The sequence below is a fragment of the Triticum aestivum genome, chromosome 2D, assembly GCF_018294505.1.
Source record: "Triticum aestivum cultivar Chinese Spring chromosome 2D, IWGSC CS RefSeq v2.1, whole genome shotgun sequence".
In the NCBI taxonomy this organism is placed as follows: Eukaryota; Viridiplantae; Streptophyta; class Magnoliopsida; order Poales; family Poaceae; genus Triticum; species Triticum aestivum.
In genome coordinates, this window is record NC_057799.1 from 249,630,603 (window position 1) to 249,637,768 (window position 7,166).

The following is a 7,166-nucleotide window of genomic DNA, read 5'->3' on the forward strand; positions in this document are numbered from 1 at the left end:
AATCGGGAACGTAGGGGTAAGCACAGGAGCCAGGCAACCCAGCTTGGCCGAAATCTTAAGTCAAATTGATGCATATTTATGGCTTTATAACGATGATTGCAGAAGGCAGCCTTCGTATATTAAATACAAACGCTGATGATATGTTTATTTTGACTCCGTTGCGACCGTTTATCAGTTGAAAGTGGCCCATCGTCGGCTTCTGCCCCCTTGTAGATGCTACACAGGGTGTTTTCGCAATAACAAGACAACCCTTAGCCGATGTCTCGGTGCCCGAAGGCGGTTGTGTTAGCGGAAACGAGGCAATCAGATATGCGGGCTTTATAACTTTCACTTAGTCATAGGAGTTTAAAGTTGGGAGGCCAGTTACTAGCCCCAGTTAGTGTTCGGCGATAGCCGAGGTCAAGCCGTAAACACTTCGGCCAATGTTATGAACGGACCGTCATTTAACACGAGGTGACCTCTATCGATCTTTATAGTTTAATTCAGTCATCGGATCGCTGACCAGTTTACGCTTATTGTGACAGTCAGTTTTCGGCTTTCTCCATTGAGGCGCTTAACCATGCTAGCTGGAAGCACAATCGCAATGGTTCTCCCTTTGCGCACCTAGCCGAACAAAGCAAAACATAGGAGGAAAGCACAGGAGCCGGGCAACCCAACTATTGACCGAAGACACAATTCAAAACTGATGCATATAAAGCAATACCCGAGAATGTTTTCGCCGAATCTCTAAAGGCGTCCGGCGTTGTACTGCAAGACTAATGCTGGAAACACACAAATAGTTTAAAAGTGCCATAGGCTCGAAAAGCCAAAAAACTTATTCAAAAATTTAATGTCCGAACTAGATCAAGTGTTCGGTGCCAATCCGAAAATTGGTCTTAGAAAAAGAAAATTGTGCTTCTGTCCTGCTTTAACATGACACATCCTATCTCAAGACTTCAAGCGGGCCAGCCTACGGCTTTAACCTCCTATCCCGAAGGTGGAGTACTTCTCGTTAGGCCAGTTTAGCAAACTAAACTCTACCGGCTTTGAGAGAGAAATTAGGCTCCTCGGCTATTGACCACACATTCGCGTCGAAAAAAGGAGCGGTAGAAAAAGACTTTGCAATGACCAAGAAGAAAACTCATTTACCATAAAATAGCTCATACTAATTTAAGAGCCCCCAAGTGACTTGGGTAAAAGAATTTTATGTATAATTATTGTATGTACCGAAGTACTTATATCATATCTGTGTTCACCCGAACTTTAAACGCGTCTTAACCGACCATTGGCTTCTCCCTCTTCGGTCAAGGGCCGAAAAGTGTTATGTACTCCACCTGTCGAGAATATCGACGGTGTTTCCGATAACCAGGCAATCAGGCCATAAGGCTGTAACAGACAAAGCGCGCTCATGGAACTTATGCTATATGACTGACGAAGTGTAAGAAGCATCTTCGAAGAAAATAGTACCTCCACCGATACCTTTCTTCGGCTGCTCATTGTTACTATGAGACTTGTGCAATAGATTTTTTTGTATTCATGAGTTCCGTTATGTGCTGACCATGGTTGAAAACAATAGGAGCGCTAGCTTTCGGCTTCACCCAGTCTGAGGTTTGAGCTCGGATGACCCGATCGTGACAATCGTAGAGGTGCTCCCTTTACTCCCTAACCGAACAATCAGGAACGTAGGGGTAAACACAGGAGCAAGGCAACCCAGCTTGCGGAACACTTAAGTCAACATGGTGCATATTGTGGCGTAATACACGAACAAGGAACGAAGCCATACAACTATAATCATATGCAAGAGGAAAGGCTTCATAAAGGAAGCCCCCAAGTAAACGGGGTATTTGAATTTGTGTGTCACAAACAAAGTTTTGAGAAGGAAGATTTTCACATACCACTTTTTGCCAAAAAGGTACGATGCTTGGTCGAACCGAACAAAATTTAAAACTGAAAGTTTTTGAGCATGAAAGCGACTTAGCTGGTTAATGTGTTCGGCATTGATGACGTGGTCCGAGCTTGATGCGGGACAAGGTCCCAGCCCTCAAGCTGGTCCCGAAGTGGCAGAGCGAAGAGCTCGGCACTCCGAAGTGGCGATGTAGCACGACCAATGTGGCGAGGTATAACCCCAGTCCGACTGAGGCGACGGAGCAGGCCGGCAGTATGACGCCGAAGTCCCCGGTGTGGGTTAATGAAGTGATGACGAAGCCCCGGTCCAGCCAGGTGACAGTGCTGCCCGACCTGGGTTATTTACCTGTGCACAGAAAATAGTGCAAGCCGGAGATAATAGTAATATGAATAAAAAAGGTTGCATAATTAATAATTTATGCAAAGTGAGTAATAAAACAAATATGGCCCGTGTGCCGAACACTCGATGAGGTAGAGCTCCCTCAGCGATGCCGAAGTGACCGCGTGACGCAGTCGAAGTCGAACACCTACACACATAAAATAGTGCGGTCCAAAAAGGATAATTGCTTTTTGCAAAAATAATTTATTTAAAGAGAAGTGGCCTGGTGCCGAAGTCAATGTCGATGCAGGGCGTCGGCGTGACGCGGTGAAGGCGTGGCAAAGCTTGAATTCATAGGCCGGTCCGAGTTCCAGATGCGGCATTCGCCGAACTGTATACGGAAACTGACCGAACCACCACGCAACCGTCGTTAATATGGCCACCATTTGATAGGTCTTCTGAGAGCCGGCTTATCTGGTTTATTTGTTATAGCAATCCGAAGAAAGGTGATTCCCAAAATTGGGACTCGATCCGCACACCCATTGCCTGATGGGCGATAAAGCGACGTCATGGCGATGCTGGCGGAGGTTGGCTTGCCGAGACAAAGCCCTCGGTCCAGCTAATGTGACGAAGTTGGTTGCTGGTGACGCCGAAGTCACCGGAGTATGTTGATGAAGAAATAGCCAAGTCCTCGGTTCAGCCGAGGTGACGGAGCAGGTCGGTGAGGAGACGTTGCAGCTGCCATCCCAGCCGAGGTGTTGAAGCAGTTCGACGTGATGGACATCGGCTTGAAGAAGCAACAGTGCGGCCATGCTGACGCTGGTCATAACTTGTGACCCGGTCAATGCTGGATTGATGAAGTGACCGAGCGGCGATGTCGGCGCGCCTAACCCATGAAATCCGTGGGGCGATGGTGTTGGTGATGATTTATCCTTCGCAATGCCGAACTCTTGTTCGGCTTGCCGAGCTGATGATCCGATAAGGTTAGGCTTGGCTGAACAAAGCGGCGACGTGTCTAGCGCAGGTCGGTAGCCGTGGAGCAATATTGCCGGACTGGTTTGACACCAGCGTGATGGTGAAGATTACCTCGGAGGAGGCTTAAAATTTTATGGGTACGTGTTTAAAAACAACGCACAATACCCTAGAAAAAAAATTCCTTCAAAGAGGTTGTCCAATATCCCATTCATGAAGAGACATGAACTCGGGCCGGATTCGTATTCGCGCAGAAAACAAATCTGAAAATTGGTCTACTCATCGGAAGGTTCCCGGAGTTTGAACCGTCGGATCAAGCTGAAATTTGGAGGGGTGGTAGATATGGGAATTCCGCATTAGATGAACGGTTGGATCTTCCAAAGGACCTCCGAGCCGGGCTCTGGAGACCACGCCCTAAACTCGTCCGGATTCCCGTCCAGATTTAACAGGGCTCCGGTATATCGTGGATTGCCGGATATTCCTCCATCGGAACTCGACGAAATTTTGCATGGTTGTCGTAGACTTAATTCCGCACAATTCCACTGAAGGAATTGTCAAAGCGATGCTCGAGGAGGTGGTGGCAGTGGATACAAGTTTGTTGTCCAGAAAAACAGCACTGTCGCTCAAGGGCAATGTTGACGTTGAGCCCCCGAACTCCATGGATGATTCCTCCATGATCATGATAGAGATCGGAGTTGATGTTGATGTAGGTCATCATCCGAACATGACAATCTGACGCGGAGTGCAGTCCTCGGTCAAGACAAGGTGACCAATCGAGCTGGTGACAAAGATGCCGACGTCGCAGTTGATCTGCAGTCGAGCCATTGATCTTTTGCCGATCAGACAACGGAACTCTCAATGAAAGCACCATTGTCGGTGTAAAAACCGGCAGATCTCGGGTAGGGGGTCCCAAGCTGTGTGTCATGGATCGATGGGTAACAGGAGACAGGGGACACGATGTTTACCCAGGTTCGGGCCCTCTCTATCGAGGTAATACCCTACTTCCTGCTTGATTGATCTTGATGAATATAGGGTTACAAGAGTTGATCTACCATGAGATCACAATGGCTAAACCCTAAAAGCCTAGCATGTATGACTATGGTAATGAATATAAGATTGTCTATTGACTAGCCTGGCCTCGGTTTATATAAGACACCGGAGGCCTAGGGTTTTAGGAGTGTCCTTGTCTTGGGCGCCAAGTCTTGCGGAGTCTTCCTTGTATGCGGCTGGGGCTGTCCGAACTGGCCCATGAGTATACGGCCATGGGGGTCCTCGGCCCAATCCAACTGATCGGGACACGATGTGGTGAGTACCCCCTAGTCCAGGACACCATCACCTGGAAGTAGTGGCGCAACTTTCTTGACGCCATGAGTAGGCCAAAGAGCAACTTAAGCACGCCTGAATATCTTGATCTAGCCCCCTGCAGGAGGGAGCTGACAAAGTATATCGACTGTTGCACCACCTTCTTCTTCGGTACTCCCTCCAGTCCTCTTTAGTTCGCATATAAGATTTGTCTAAAGTCAAGCCTCGTAAAGTTTGACCAACTTTATAAGGAAAAATATCAACATTCACAATGTGAAATCAATATTAGAAGATGTGTCATGAGATAAATTTTCATATTGTATAACTTTGGCATAGTAGATGTTGATATTTTTCATATAAATATGGTCAAACTTTGTGAAGATTGACTTCAGAGAATTCTTATATGCAGAGGAAAAAGGACCGGAGGTAGTATCATCTGCTAATCAGTTACTTCCTCTCACACTTTCTTCGCCTTACCGGCACCAGGATCTGCTGGGAAGGATTCTGCTTTGTCATGGGATGGCTTTGACGCCGTTGTTTCCTCGTCACCACCTCCTCTTTGCACAACCAGCGTAACACTAACCACTTGGTTGGCCGCCGCTAAGTATAGCAGCAATGGTTCCTGTCGCCTAGGACACATACCTTTTCAGATCTTGCAGCGCAGCCTCCGCTTCCAGAGTCCATTTGACTGGACCTGCCTTTTTCAATATCTTGAAAAATGGCTGGGCGCGCTCAGCAGATCTTAAAATAAACCTACTCAGAGCTGTGATACAACCGGCAAAGTGCCGCACATCCTTGACGGTCTTAGGTGCTTGAATCTGCTCAATAGCTTTGATCTTGTCGGGGTTTGCTTCAATTCCACGCTGAGATACGAAGAACCCGAGATGTTTGTCGGATGGGACACTGAACACACACTTCTCAGGGTTAAGCTTCATGTTGATCTTGCGCAAGTTCATGAATGTTTCATCTAAATCTTCAATGAGGGTTGATTTGTCCTTGGTTTTTACCACTATACCATCCATATAAGCTTCCATGTTCCTATGTATCTGGGGTTCAAAACCAATCTGGACTGCTCTCGCAAGCGTTGAACCAACGCTCTTTAGTCTGAAAGGCATACGTACAAAGCAGTACATGCCACATGGAGTAATTAACGCGGTTTTCTCCTCATCTTCCTTTGACATGAATATCTGGTTATATCCGAAGTATGCATCAAGAAACGAAAGCAAATCACACCTGACAGTGGAGTTCACAATTTAGTCGATGCGCGACATGGGGAAAGGATCCTTGGGACATGCATTGTTGAGATCAGTGTAATCAATGCAAAGTCTCCACTTCCCGTTTGCCTTGCTCATGACAACTAGATTTTCCAACCAAGTTGGATGTAGCACTCCTCTGACCAAACCTGCAACCTCAAGTTTCTTGTTCTCTTCTGCTATGAATGGTTGTCGTTCCAATGCTTGCTTACTATCCTTCTGCTTGACGGGCCGAGCATGAGGGCAGACAACAAGGTGATTCTCAATTACCTCTCCAGGAACACCGGGTATGTCAAATAGTTGCCGTGCAAACGCATCTACATTCGCCCGCAGGAAGGTAATGAGTGTGCTTTCCTATTTGCTGTCAAGGGTTGCACCAACGGTAAAAGCACCGCCATTGCCGTCCTTCCTTGCTGGAACCTTCTTTGTCGCAGGTGGAGTTTCTTTTGACCTCTTGCTGGTAGACCTTTCCGGCAAGTCTTCGATAGATATGCAGCGCTCTGAAGAGGCGCGCTTCCCGAAAGTCTCGCTGGGTGTCTTGCCTGATTTCTGGCTTTTCTTTCCTTGGCGGGAGCTGTGGTTTTGAGTGACTCTACTGCCACTGCTTCTCCGCAGAGCTTGTCTATAGATATAACAACATCTTTCTTGTCGGAGTTGATGGAGATGACGCCCGTGGGCCCCGGCATCTTCGGTGTATTGTAGGCATAGTGGGATGCCGCCATGAATTTGTCCAAGGTTGGGCGACCAAGAAGTCCATTGAATGGCAACGGGATCTGAACAACATCGAACACAATTTTCTCGGTCCTGTAATTTTGCTTCCCGCCTAACGTCAGCAGGAGCGTAATCTTTCCCTTTGGCTGGCTCCTTCCATGGTTGATTCCTTGGAATGTCCCGGTCTTTTTGAGCTCTTCCTCAGGAATCTGCAGCCTCTCGATCACCTCAGGGGAGATCAAGTTCAGGCCAACCCCACCATGAACTAGTATTTTCATGACTTTGAGGTTGCGTATTGTTGGTGAGAAAAACAACGGCAAACACCCGACTGCTGTTGTGTGATCGACGTGGTCCTCGGCATAAAAAATAATAGGCATGAGGGACCACTTGATGGGCCTTTGTGCGTCCACTGCCGGTTTCGCCGCATTAACCTCACGTTCCCACTGCTTGAGCTGGCAGTGAGAGCAGTGCAAAGATGCACAATGCACATGGCTCCAGTTTCCTTCTGGAATTCCGGTTCACTTGACTCGCCATCATCCTCATCCTCACTCTCTTTTTCCTCTTCTTTCTTCTATCTGCCCCTGGCGGGATTTTCTTTCTTCTAGTTAGTATTGCCGTAGCGTCCACCTCGACCACCATGACCCTTCTTACCGGATCCGCCCGCACCATCCTGGCCCTTCTCCTTGTCCCGCTTCTCATATTCAGCTTTCTGTTTCTCAACTAGG